At 39.1% G+C, this 14,517-nt stretch overlaps 1 protein-coding gene and 2 long non-coding RNA genes across 4 annotated transcripts in view; 1 reads left to right on the top strand and 2 right to left on the bottom strand.

Annotated features, from left to right (window-relative positions):
* Positions 1-14,517, bottom strand: part of LOC128630123 (NACHT, LRR and PYD domains-containing protein 12-like) — a 111,781-nt gene that overhangs the window by 63,714 nt on the left and 33,550 nt on the right. The gene's annotated exons all lie outside the window — the stretch shown is intronic.
* Positions 3,086-9,595, bottom strand: LOC128630177 (uncharacterized). The gene is made up of 6 exons (XR_008394545.1): positions 8,895-9,595; positions 7,697-7,833; positions 7,507-7,598; positions 7,346-7,429; positions 3,673-5,544; positions 3,086-3,231 (listed from the first exon to the last, which is right to left on the bottom strand). It is a non-coding gene; the product is annotated as an uncharacterized LOC128630177 (long non-coding RNA).
* Positions 4,955-13,793, top strand: LOC128630204 (uncharacterized). Its single transcript, XR_008394588.1, has 5 exons — positions 4,955-5,006; positions 5,530-5,588; positions 7,384-7,442; positions 12,583-12,624; positions 13,095-13,793. It is a non-coding gene; the product is annotated as an uncharacterized LOC128630204 (long non-coding RNA).

Genomic DNA, 14,517 nt, shown 5'->3' with positions numbered 1-14,517 from the left:
GTTTTCTCCAAACATAACACTTCTTATTTAAACCAAAAGGTTATATTTTTCCACAAAAAACATTTTTCCACGTAATCATTAGCAAACTGCAGATGGGCTGTAATGTTCTTTTTGGAGAGAAGTGGTTTTCTCCTTGTAACACTGTAATTCACTCCATTGTTGGTCAGTGTTCTCCCGATGGTGAACTCATGAACATTAACATTAGCCAATGTGAGAGAGGCCTTTGTTTGCTTAGAAGTTACCCTGGGTTCCTTTGTAACCTCAGGACTTTTACGTCTCAATTTTGAAATGATTTTGGTTGGTCAAATGTTAACCCCATCCCCCACTCCCATCCATTTAATAGTTATAGTTGAAATGAAGCGATCTGGCAGCCCGATATTCAGGTCTCGCCCTCAGCACTTACTGTAGAACAGCGGTGCTACAGAGACGCAGACCACATGCCAACTCTCTCTCTCTCTCTCTCTCTCTCTCTCTCTCTCTCTCTCTCTCTCTCTCTCTCTCTCTCTCTCTCTCTCTCTCTCTCAATGTTCCCTAGTTTATAACTTATAACCTTGGTACCCAAAGTTTCCCCCTTTTTAATGTAACTTAGTTCCATTTAATTTTGTGCCAGATCAACAAAAAAACCTCCAGTATGTTTATCCCTGAAAAGAAAATGAAACAGAACACACACACGCTGCTTGTATAATAGAAAACAGTTGACCTGTATTAAATGACTCAATGTTTTTAAGTCTGTTTTTACATCTGTTACGCTTCCGCCGGTGGATGGCGCTGTGGCGTCGAAGCACAAAGACTGCTGCAGAGCGCGCGTGCACGAGACTCTGACAGATGGACACGCGCGGCTCGTTTGTTTTGATTTACTTCTTGTCCAGGTATTGGCTTATGTTCGAGGGTGTGTCTTTATTTCTCGAGGTGTCTATGCTTTAGTTTAATTATGTTGGTTATTTAAACCCCTCGTGCGGCTGCGCACTTCGCGCAGTATTATAGTTTGTAACGTTAGTAGTGTTTAAGGAGTATAGCTTTAGCACTGTGTTAGAATGCGTGTAGCATGCTAGCGGTCTCAGTTCCATGTTCTGTTTTCGAGTAATGCCTAGACTGTAGTTCCATGGTTGATCCAGCTAGTCCTGTTCAGCATAGACCGCGTTTCTTGTGTTCTGTTAGTTTGTTTATCAATAAAGACGGCGCTCCTGCGCTTACTTCCTGCTAACTGTCCTGTGTCGTTACATCACATTCCTGTCCAGTGAAGTGATTATTTGGTGATAATAATAATAATAAATTTTATTATTATTATTATTGCAACATAGTACATGCGGTCATACACATTAGGGTTAGTGTGCTACATGGGATACACAGTGGTCATTACTAAAGCCATTAATGTACTTTTTGAGTTCTAAATGAATAGTTCGATTCATATCTTGCAGAAACTTAATTTATCTAATTCTAAAGCATCATTGTTATATTTTTTTTCTGTCAAACAGTGAGATGGCAATATTTTGATGGGTGTGGAAGGCCTCACTGGGACATTTTGTATTAGTAGTGTAAAACATATGCATTGGCTTACATATTGGTAGACATGCAAATTAAAAAATATATATACATGTAGGAAACACTTAAGAGACTTAATCTATATGTAACAAGAAAATGTAGGAATGGGATAAGCTGACTTAAACATCTAGTTATCTAGTTGGTGGCTGTGCTCAGGTGGTAGAGCAGGTTGTCTAATCATAGGGTTGGAGGTTCGATTCCTGGCCCACATGACTCGAAGTGTCCTTGGGCAAGACACTGAACCCCAAGCTGCTCCTGATGTCAAGTTAGCACCTTGCATGGCAGCTCTGCTACCATTGGTGTGAGAATGGGTGAATGGGAAACACTGCTAAGGTTAAAAAGCACTATATAAGTGCAGACCATTAGTTATGTCAATATTCGTGTAGGAAAGTTCCTCATATTCAGAGTTGGGCTAGGCAGGTGCTCAAGTTGCTATGATTTAATAAAGCAGCATGTCAGTTACATTTATGTGTTTAAATAAGAAATCATTCACAGTGCATATACACTATAAAGAAAACAGTCACCCACTATTTATTTGATAGCACATTGTGCTATTCTGTGTGTCACATTTTTATTAAATTAAAGAGACCAGAGTGGGGCGCACGGTGGCTTAGTTCTCAGCACGTTCGTCTCCCACCTCCAGGGTTGGGGGTTTGATTCCCACCACAACCCTGTGTGTGCGTAGTTTGCGTGTTCTCCGTGTGCTGCTCCCCCTGTCCAGGGACATGCATGGTAGGCTGATTGGCATGTCCAAAGTGTCTGTAGTGTATGAATGGGTGTGTGAATGTATATGTGAGTGTGCCTTGCAATGGACTGGTACCCTGTCCAGGGTGTACCCTGTCCTGTGCCCTATGATCTCTGGGATAGGCTCAAGGTTCCTGTATGATAGGAGATGTAGAAAATGGGGATGGATGGAAACGAGAGTGAAATTTTATTATCCTGAGTATCCAGTTACACAAATGGAGAAGTGAGTTTAGATTTGGCTAAATAAATCATACAATCTAGAAACAAACAAGTGGGATATAATCAGTGGTTGATTTTAGACACAATCATTCCTGATATTATTAATAATACTGCTGTTGGTTTGAGTTGAGCACTGACAATCAAGTTAAAAGAAGATGAAGCCAGCATTTAGTGGTTTGGGTTTTTTTTGTTTTGTTTCTACGGTGGAGTGATAAGAAGTTCACATATTAAACAAATTAGAAAATCCCATAATTGTCACAAATAAATAAATTTAAAGCCCATTAATACTTGGCAATGTGCTGTACTGAGAATCATCATTCTACAAACATTGGAAATTCTCAAGCAGGTAAGTGTTTAAGGGAAGGAACAAAGTTTAAAGTGAACACATTTATGCCAGTGAGTAAAACCTCATTCTTACATGATCACAGCACTTTGTGTTTTAAACATGCTTCCAACCATACAAAAATTCATCATGACTGTGATGACTGATTGGCTGGGAGGTGTCAAGGATTCTGAGTCTTGTTCAATAAAGCTGATGATATATCTGCAGTGAAAACTGTAAAGGTGTACAGATGAATGAGCAGTTCTTACAACCAGGATAATCTGAGTGTTTTGTTTTCTACTTGTTGTGGATAAAAAATGTCATAAAATAAACATAAGGGAGGTCCAGATCCAGATCCAGGTCCAGTAACGGTGAGAGAAGGGACTGATGACGGGCACCGGCACCTAGACATACAGAAGCGGTTTTAGTCAGAAGTGGATAAATTGGTAAAACACTTTAAAGATCTTTATGGGTTATTAGTCGAAATAGTCGAAAGAAGTGTACGAGCTGAGGAGTGCTAAAACACACACACACACACACACACACACACACACATGCTCGTACAGTCAAGGGCGGGCAAGTAGACACAACATACGCACACACTCTCTCTTTCTCATACACACACATGAATAACTTTAATAATATCTTATAGTAATAGAGAAACTCTATAAAAAACAGAATAGTAGCATATGCAGGACAGTAGAACTGTAATGATATTAAGAAGTTGGAAGTACAGTAAACCGCTTTTCAAGTAGTATAAATATATATAAACTAAGAAATATAGTGCAAATATGAAAATAAATTATAAATGAGAAGTACGGGGAAAAAAGGAAAATATAACTTACTCATGATTCAGATGGTGAAGATTCTCGTCTCGCAAGGAAAGCCTTAATTTTTAGAGAACCATGAAGAAAGCCAGTTATAAGGGTGGCTGCCCCCCCCCCTCGAGATAACGATAAGACCAAGGTCCCTCCCGGTTGTTTAGTCGTCTTGCTTACGTCATTTTTATTACCTAGGGAAATGGGAATCTTGGTTTCTGAAGACCTAGGTAAGGGAGAACCCTGGTTTTTGAAGACCTAGGTAAAAGAGAACCCTGGTTTTTGAAAACCTAGGTAAATAGAAACACTGGGTTTTTGTTTCCTGGGTTGTTGGAAATGCCTGAGTTCTGATTTTATGTGTAAAGTAAAACCCCTGGTTTCAATTCTATGGGTAAGTGAAATAGGCCTTTTCTGGAAACCTATGGGTTATCTAGTGTGTAAATACAGTATAAATACTGGAGCTTAGGCTCAGGGTATGGGGGATCACTTCTGAGAATTCTCATCGGTGTGGATCTCGTGTGGTGGAATGGAACAATAAAGCTGGACCCTTGCTTCTTCTCACTCACGGCTGGTGTATTTTTTCTATCTCCAACTGGTCTCAAAGGTAGATGTGAGTATTGGCTTCTAAGTTGAATTTTAAATGTTTTTGGGTAATAGGCTAAATTCGAGCCAACATACTATATTAACCTAAATTCTCACTATCCCAGAAAAGCTACTGAATATACTTTATCTACTCAATAATATCTGTGAGAGAAACTTAACTAGCAATATTCTACCAGAAAATCTAGCAATTGTTTTAAACTCAAACCGAGGTATAACTATGCTAAACCCAGAAATCAAGAGGCATGTTTAATACATCAATCGCATAGTACATATAACAGGTACAGTACAGATGTACTGTACAGATGCTTCATAATGAAATTCCAGGACTTTCAAGGACTTTGAGCACTTTTTTTCTTTCAAGGACTATACAAGAGATGTCATTCAAACATATCCTTCATTTCTAAAAAAATATTAATAATAATAATAATAATAATAATAATAATAATAATAATAAATATATATATATTTTTAAACAACCATTTTAATATAGCCCCTTTTCCCAGCCGTGATGGACTAAATTTGTATTTCCCAGTCATTGCTTCATTTTCACCATAATTTCACCATTGCATCGTATTTTCACTCTGCCTAGAGTCAGCCCTTTATAATACATCCTACTCTCTGTGCTCACATGCTGAATTTTAATACAGCCGAATTCCCAATAAAGCTGTTCTCATTTACATATTTTTTCTGTTTCTGAAAGCAGTACCTCGCACTCACCAGGCAGTACTGGCCATTCTCTTCTACGGAAAGTAGCTAAGGTTTGTCTGAAAAGTCTCTAGATATGTCGCTAGGTGCTTTAAAAAAAAAAAGTTGCTAAAGGGGTCTGAGAAGTGGTCCGAAGCCTGTTAAAATGAATGAGTGAACAGCAGGAGGAGGAGGGGCTGCAGCGGGGAGTCATATTTTGAGTGAAAGGGTTGTATTCGTGTTCTTTTGAAAATAAACCCTTTAAAGTGATTGATAAAAAGTCAATAAATAAATAACATTCAAGCACTTTTTAACCACTGTTACATAAAAAAAGGCTATTTAAGGTCTTCCAGTACTTATATTTCCAAATGCCAAATTCAAGCACCTTGTACAAACCCTGTGGTAATTTTTCATAGATACATTTCCCAAACAAATAAACTAAAAAACTTCTAGTACTTCTAATTAATAAACCTATAACATCAGTTAGCTAGTATTTTCAAGTGCTACACCCAAACCTCACACATTTGATGTTTTTTCTTTTTGTTCTTTGAACACTTCTTCTTCTTCTTCCACTTCATCTTTTTCTTGTTGTTTCAGATATATTTCTGCCACCTGTAAGTCAGAATGACAAAATTCTTGACAGTGATATCACTCAGGTAAAAGAAATAAATCAATGAATTAATAAATAAGTAACAGTAAACTGATGTTCTGCAAATTTCATATAACTATCAAGAGAGATTTTAGTGTATTTAATACAAATTATATCACACTGCTGTTGCACTCTGGAATCTGATAGGTCAGAAGGTCTGAAGGCTGCAATTCATATCTCAGGTTTATATTAACGTGCTCATTGTAATAAGTTATCCTTTCTATGATAGCAAATCATTCACAGAGACTTCTCTGGCAAACATTCCACATAATCAAAGTCTAATAATAAACAGATTTGTGCTGTACTACTTTAATAAAAACTTTTAGTCATTGATATGGTGAAGCTATCTATAAGGAGGTGTTTATTTAAGATTTATGGAAAGAGACTCGGGCCACAGATTTCTCCAGATTCTGAATTTTTTCATGATATGATGTGCTGTAGATGAGATAGTCATAGCCTTCACAATTTTACATTGAGGAGCATTATTCTGAAATTGTTCCACAAATTGTAGTTGTAGTTTTTCGCAGATTGGTGTACAGAGGCCCATCTTTACTTCTGAAAGACTCTGCCTCTCCAAGATGCTCTTTTTATACCCAATCATGTTACTGACCTGTTGCCAGTTAACATAATTAGTAGCACAATGTTCCTCCAGCTGTTTCTTTTTAGTAACACTTACTGTTCCAGCCTTCTGTTGCCCCGCCCAAATTATTTTGAGACGTGTTGCGCCCATAAATTCAAAGTTACCTATTTTTTTTCCTTTAAATGCTACATTTCCTCAGTTTACACATTTGATTTGTTTTTTATGTTCTATCATGAATAACATGGGTTTATGAGATTGCAAATCATTGCATTCTGTTTTTATTTACATTTTTCATAACATCCCAACTTTTTTGGAATTGGGGTTGTAGTACTCCCTCCCATTACCCAGGAAAGTGAGATGTTGCTGTTTACAAATGTCAACATGTTTTTGATAGTTAGTGAGCATCACACCAAAAATTAATTATTGAGGACTGTCACCAAATTTCTGAAGCTAGGCCAAACATCCTAGCACTAGTTGGCAAAAGTTAGTTTAGCATTTTTTGCTATGTGCCAAATTTGGTCATACAAAGGGAGCAGAGCTAAGATCAGATAGCTGTTTATGAGGAACTGTATGTCTGATCAAGCTGAAATTTGGTATGGTAGATATACAGTATGTGTTAATCTATAATAGATTCTCATAATGACTTAATTACTGAAAAAAAACATGCCTGTCATTGGCCTATCAGATAATTGAAAAGTTTCCCATTAAGCTATTGCCACAAAACTTGAATATAAAGTTCAGGGAAGGACCCCACAGTATCTGATGCAATCTCACTCAAATTGGCTACCTGGGGCGTGCTGTTCATGTTCATAAGGGTCAGCGTTAAGTTCAAATAGCTGTTTCTCAGGAACCAAAATTCCAATTGAGCAGAATTTGCTGTGCGCTTTCTGCTAATCTGTAACTGAATTACTTAAAAAAAAAAAGTCTGCCTTCTGCCAGTCGGCTTTCAGCAGGTAGGTTACACAACTAGCGTTGAGTTATCATCACAAAATGTGATGTGTAAGAAAGTTCACATATGGTCTCTATTGTTCTATGAATCTTGACAAGAACTGGCCACTGGGGGTGCTATACGCAGGGAGTGTTTGGACCCCACAGACTGCCTCTTATGGCTATATTACTATTATTAGCAGTAGAAGTAGTTGTATTATTATTATTATTGCAGTAGTAGTAGTGATATTTCCTACCGTTTTTTAAGTTTCTTTTTCCACCTCTGGTTCCTTAGTCCAACGGATCTGACGCACTGAAGGCTGGACATTGGCAGATATCATCTATGATGAAAAAGTACTATTATTTATTTATTTATTTGTGTATGTATGAATCTACCATACATGTCATAAACACAAACCTTTTGAAGAATTTTGTCCCTCACAGTAGGGTTCATAAGATCCTCACTGCTGTTAAACTTCAATCTCAGAAATGCCCTCTTAGTAACAGGCACTAAAAAAAATTAACAGTATTGACATTTAGCAGCTGTTGTAAAACTTAATTTGACTTCAAACGTATATGAAATTGTGAACTGGATGCAAAAGTGTAACCTGGAACCCCATAGACTTCCACTTCACAGAGCGTGAGAGCCTGGATAACATCGGGAATGATGTTCACATGACGACCCCTCATGTTGCAGGTGTAATTTGTAGAGGCACCAGCAGGGATGCTACAGATAACGACACATCTATGGGGAGAGAGAGAAGAGAGAGAGACTTTGACTTTTAAAATATAATTTATTTTACAATTTAAAAAACCTTAACATACAGAACACATTGTTTTAACGACCATTACCAATTGAAAAAGAGATTCTCGCCTCTTATAAGTTACCCCTTTGTTTACACACCATTTCTTCTCAAACATCGGAAGATCACCATTCATTTGGTAAAATTCGTACTTTAATCTAATCCTAGACTCAACCAAGGCCTTAGATAATTTAACCATGTTTACTTCTTTCCCTTCCAATCCCATTTTGTAAGCCTTCTAAATGGCTAATTTTGCTTGACGACCAAAAAATCCGAATAGGTACAGATTTCCTGCCTGTAGCGAGAATATCTACCCCATAAATAAACCCTGTTTTAGAGAAAATGATCCCCAAACTACGAAACATTGTATACAATAGATTAAAGAGCGGAGATAATTTACAACATTCACAAAAGACATGAAGCACAGTATCGAGTTCATCACACAAAGTACACAGTGGAGACGGTGCATATTTACATTTAAACAAAAGCACTTTTGTTGGTAATGCACAACGTAAAATCCGCCACTGTAAGTCAACAGAACTTTTTGGTAGAGGGTTTTTATACAATAACTGCCATGAAGGTTCATTATCTCCCGGTCAAGAAATGAGTCCTCCATTCTGTATGCCTCCTCCCCCTTAGATGTCCGACAAAGTAGGACTTTACACAGGAAATATATGCATTTTGTTTGTTCCCCATGGAAAACGGTAGACTTTGCAAGCCTTTAAAAGATAACAAAATGTTTACATTGTCTCCATTTTTTATTTGAGCTACCTCTGGAGTTAAGTACACTTCTGGTAAAAAGACCTGTGTGTTACTGCCGGACTTAAAGTCGGTTATATAATCCCACAAAGATGTAGGAAAAGATGTTTTCAAATCCTTTTATATGTTCCCGACTATTCTCTCTGATCTACCAGTAATCTTTCTAGTTAGATTCTGTACTGAAAAACACTCTATTCGACAAGTCAAATAGGTTTCAAACATCTTATTCAGCAGGTGTACCAACCTGGCCAGTTGAGTAAAATGGTCAATTCTTGCTGCTGGACTCAGACATCATGACCCCCACTGTATCGACAAACACTAAGGCTACATTTTACTGCAGCTCATGGATGGTTTTCCTGCCCAAGTGGAGAGAAGAGAAGACGCTCTTCCTCAACTTCTTCAGACTTGAGAGACTCTTCTTCAGCTTTGTAGCAATCTTCCTCACCTTCCTTGGTCTTGAGAGACTCTTCCTTTTCTTCCCCAGGCTTGAAAGGTTCTTCTTGAACTTCCTCAGTTTTGAGAACCACTTCATCCAGTTCCTTATTTTTTAAACCTCTCCTTCAACTTCTTCAGACCTGAGACACTTCCTTTCAGTTCAACTTCTTAAGTCTTGAGAAACTCTTCCTCACCTTCTTTGTGTCACGTATCGTGACGGAGCGGAGATAGGACGGATGCAAGTGCAGGATGAACAGTTGTTTATTTGAAAGAGAGACAGGCAGACAAATCCAAAACGTGATCCAAAACGTAATCCGCAAACATGCAAGAGGTCAGGCGATTGGAAAACAGGCATACACGGGGCAAGGCTGGAATCTAGGTCATGGTCACGGAAAACAGGGTCGATAAACAAAACGAGAAACGAACTATGACGAGGAACTGGGAGCGGATAATCCAGCGCGAACTAACTCTAAACATGGACCGTGACTACGACTACGACTACGACTACGACTACGACACGAACTAAACTAACTCTACGATAATGTTCCACGTTGTGTGCTGGAAGGCGCGCGGTATATATGTGGACATGATCAGCGTCTAAACCGCTAGCAGCTGAGAGCAATACAGACCCACGTGAAATCCCAGCCAATGACAGAACAGGGAGGAGACATGACAGAAACAAACAAAACACACGTGTCCAGATGTCACTACGGTCAACAACGGAAAAGCAGGTGCTCACGCATTCGCGCTTAGAGCACGCTGCTTCAAGGGGGAATCATGACACTTTGGTCTTGAGAGACTCTTCCTAAACTTCTTCAGGCTTGAAAGGCTCTTCCTAAACTTTCTAAGTTTTGAGAAAATCTTCCTCAAGTTCTTTATTTTTGAGAACCTCGTCCTCAACTTCTTTATTTTGGAGAAACTCTCCCTCAACTTCCTTATTTTTGAGAACTTCTTCCGTACCTTCCTCAGGCTTGAGAGGCTCCTCAACATCCTTGGTCTTAAAAGACTCTTTCTCAGCGTTGCCAGGCTAGATCAGCTCTTCCTCATGTTCCTCTTGAAAGGCACATTCTTAATCATGATGCGCTTCTTTGAATTCCTCGTTCTCAATTTGGATCTTTCTCAATTTCACCAGACTTGATGAAAGACACGTCTCAACTCATCTTTGTGATGCTGTTCCCCAAGTTTCATAATATTGAGAGGGTTTTATTTTCCCCAGTTTTAGGAGACTCTTCTCCTCTCTTTTCAGTCTCAAAGTTCTTCCATGATTTCCATTAACATTTCAGGGCTCTTTTTCAATTTCCTTAGTATTTAGAAGCTCTCTCTCTCTCTCTCTCTCTCTCTCTCTCTCTCTCTCTCTCTCTCTCTATATATATATATATATATATATATATATATATATATATATATATAAAATTCTTCTGAAAAACTTGTATGAAGAGAGAGATCAAGGTGCCATGGTGCGGGCCAAGTTTACACAATATACTAAAATGGACTCATCTACATCTTTCTTCTTTGCACTGGAGAAAAAAAACAGAGAGAAGAAGTCCATCAGCCACTTGAAACTACCCAATGGACAAGAAACTACCGACAAAGATGACATCATTCTACAAGCGCTATCTTTTTATGAGGAACTGTACAATAGTCAACCATGTGATCCTGAAGCAACTGAAGAACTTCTGAATGGACTACCACAGCTGAGCGAGGGTGAGAGAAACGAACTTGAAAAATCACTGTCCTTAGAAGAGCTCAGTACAGCTGCTCAACAACTGTCAAACGGAAAGTCACCGGGGCTGGATGGATTGACCTCCGAATTTTATAAAACATTCTGGTCCTTGATTGGCCCAGACCTGCACTTTGTCATACTCAGATGTATGGAAACAAAAGTCTTACCCCTTAGCTGTAGGAGAGCTGTAATTACCCTGTTACCCAAAAAAGGAGACCTTGGTAGCTTAAAGAACTGGCGTCCTGTCTCCCTCCTTGGGACAGATTATAAAATCTTTTCAAAGGCATTAACAAACCGCCTTAAAAGATTTTTAGCCACAATACTACATGATGACCAGTCATACTGCATCCCAGGACGCTCAATCTTCAGCAACCTTTTTCTGGTGCGAGACCTGTTGCACCTCACAGAGCTATATAAGGTAGAGATGGGACTAGTGTCACTAGGTCAAGAGAAGGCTTTTGACAGATTGGATCATGGTTATCTTTTTAAGACCCTAACAGCTTTGGGCATTGGTGGACGCTTCATCTCATGGATTAGGCTGCTGTACACTGATGTGTACAGTATGCTGAAAATAAACGGAACACTAACAAGAACTTTTCCGTGCACAGAGGTGTTCGACAAGGCTGTAGTCTGTCCGGTCTGCTGTACACTCTCCCCATTGAGCCCCTGCTAAGACACCTGCGAGAAAATCTGCAAGGGTTTTCAGTGTTAAGCCCTGACTTATCTGATGTGACCACAGTCAATGTCACAGCATATGCTGATGATCTGACGGTGATAATCAGGTCCGAGGATGACATCAGTCACGTGTTTTCTGGCCTGGATGTCTTTCAGAGCGCATCATCTGCACGTGTAAACTGGAACAAAACTGATGCCTTGCTTCTAGGTCAATGGCAGGAGGAAAATATACCTCACCTCCCATAGGAGTGTTCATGGAGGGACTGAGAATACTTGGGATCTTCTTTGGCACAGATCGATATATGCAGAAGAACTGGGATGGACTGACCAATAAGGTTCTAGAAAATCTAAATAGATGGAGATGGATTCAATCATAGCTGTCCTATAGGAGCAGGGTCCTAGTGATAAACAACTTGGCTGCCTCGATGCTGTTGGCTCAAATTTAGCCTATTACCCCAAAACACTTAAAATTCAACTTAGAAGCCAATACTCACATCTACCTCAGAGCCCAGTTGGAGATAGAAAAAAATACACCAGCCGTGAGTGAGAAGAAGCAAGGGTCCAGATTTATTGTTCCGTTCCACCACACGAGATCCACACCGATGAGAATTCTCAGAGGTGATCCCCCTACCCTGAGCTTAAGCTCCAGTATTTATACTGTATTTACACACTAAATAGCCCATATGTTTCAAGAAGACTATGATCTCACTACCAATAGGGTTGAAAAAGAGCTCATTTACCTTACTCTTATGTTCCAGAAAAGGCCTATTTCACTTACACATAGAATTGAAACCAGGGGTTTTAATTTACACATAAAATCAGAACCCAGGCATTTCTAATAACCCAGAAAATAAAAACCCAGAGTTTCCAGTTACTCAGAGGATCAGAAACCAGAGTTTTCAGTCACCCAGAGAATCAGAAACCAGAGTTTTCAGTTACCCAGGGCATCAGAATCTTCAGTTTTGATTTACCTAGAGAATAGAAAGTGGAGGAGACTAAACAATCTAATGGGACTCTAATGGGGGGGGGGGGGGGGGGGGGGCAGTTTGACCCAGCCACCCTTATAACTGGCTCTCTTCATGGTTCTCTTAAAATTTAGGCCTCCCTTGCGAGACGAGAATCTTCACCATCTGAATCATGAGTAAGTTATATTTTCCTGTATATCTAGTTTATATTTTATTTTCAGATTTACTCTATATCTCTTATTATATATACTGCTTGAAAAAACAGTTTACTGTACTTCCTACTTCTTATCATTTTTATAAAGAGTATATATATATATATATATATATATATATATATATATATATATATATATATATATGTTATTATTATAAGATAGTACCCTTATAATATCTTAATATTCCTTTTTATTATTCTTATAAAGTTATAATAGTATGTGTGTGTGAGAGATTGTGTGTGTGTGTGTGTTATGTCTACTTGCCCGCCCTTGACTGTACGAGGGTGTGTGTGTGTGTGTTTTAGCACTCCTCAGCTCGTACACTTCTTTCGACTTTTTGACTAACAACCCATAGTGTATTACTCTTAAAGATCTTTAAAGTGTTTTTCCAATTTATCCACATCTGACTAATACCGCTTCTGTATGTCTAGGTGCCGGTGCCCGTCGTCAGTCCCTTCTCTCTCCGTTACTGGACCTGGATCTGGATCTCGATCTGGACACTCATTACCAGCTTGTGCATCTCACTGCTGATATCATGATGCTACTTAACTATCTTCGCAGCACCCGCTCTAGGAATGGAGATCCGGGGTTCCCCCCTCTTCTTCGATACAGAATCTGCCTACAGCATCTACAGCAATCTACAGCAAATGTGAGTATTTGCTTCTATGTTGAATTTTAAGTGTCTTTGGGTAATTGGCTAAATTTAGGCCAGCAACTTTCAGCTTTAATTCAAGGGGTTGAACAAAAATATCATATGAAACGTTTAGGAATTGCAACCATTTTTATACACAGTTCCCTTATTTAAGGGGCTCATATGTAATTGGACAGATGAACATAATCATAAATAAAATGTTCATTTTTAATACTTAGGTCAAGAATACTTTGCAGGCAATGACTGCTTGAAGTCTGGAACCCACAGACATCACCAAATGCTGGGTTTCCTCCTTTGTGATGCTTTGCTAGGCCTTTACTGCAGCTGTCTTCAGGTGTTGTATGTTCGTGGTTCTTTCTGCCTTGAATTTTGTCTTCAGCATGTGAAATGCATGCTCGATCGGGTTGAGATCAGGTGACTGACTTGTCAATTGCAGAATGTTCCACTTCTTTGTTTTAAAAAACTCCTGGGTTGCTTTTGCAGTATGTTTTGGGTCATTGTCCATGTGTAAAGTGAAGCGCCGTCCAATTAACTTCACTGAATTTGGCTGAATCTGAGCAGACAATATATTCACATACAATTCATCTGATTGCATCTTCTGTCACATCACCAATAACTACTAGTGACCCAGTGCCATTGGAAGCCATGCATGCCCATGCCATCACACTCCCTCCACCGTGTTTTACAGATGATGAGTTATGCTTTGGATCACGAGCTGTTCCAATCATTCTGGTACAGTTTGATCTTAGTTTCATCTGCCCAAAGAATGCTTGGTCTGGCTTGTTTAGATGTTTTTTTTTGGCAAAATCTAATCTGGCCATTCTGTTCTTGAGGCATATGAATGGTTTGCACCTTGTGGTGAACTTGTGTATTTGTTCTTGTGAAGTCGTCTCTTCATGGGAGACTTGGATAATGATACGCCTGCCTCCTGGCGAGTGTTCTTCACTTGGCTGGTGTTGTGAAGGGGTTTTTCTTTACCATGGAAAGGATCCTACGATCATCCACCACTTTTGTTTTCTGTGGACATCCAGGCCTTTTTGCTGCAGAGCTCACCAGTGTGTTCTTTTTTTCTCAGACTGTACCAAACTGTTGATTTGGTCACTCCTAATGTTCCTGCTATCTCTCTGATGGATCTTTTTTTACAGCCTAAGGATGGCCTGTTTCACTTGCATTGAGAGCTCCTTTGACCGCATGCTGTGCGT

This window comes from Ictalurus punctatus, unplaced genomic scaffold, assembly GCF_001660625.3.
Source record: "Ictalurus punctatus breed USDA103 unplaced genomic scaffold, Coco_2.0 Super-Scaffold_100046, whole genome shotgun sequence".
In the NCBI taxonomy this organism is placed as follows: Eukaryota; Metazoa; Chordata; class Actinopteri; order Siluriformes; family Ictaluridae; genus Ictalurus; species Ictalurus punctatus.
The sequence above is the reverse complement of the archived record's forward strand: the minus strand, read 5'-3'. Positions and strand labels throughout refer to the sequence as shown.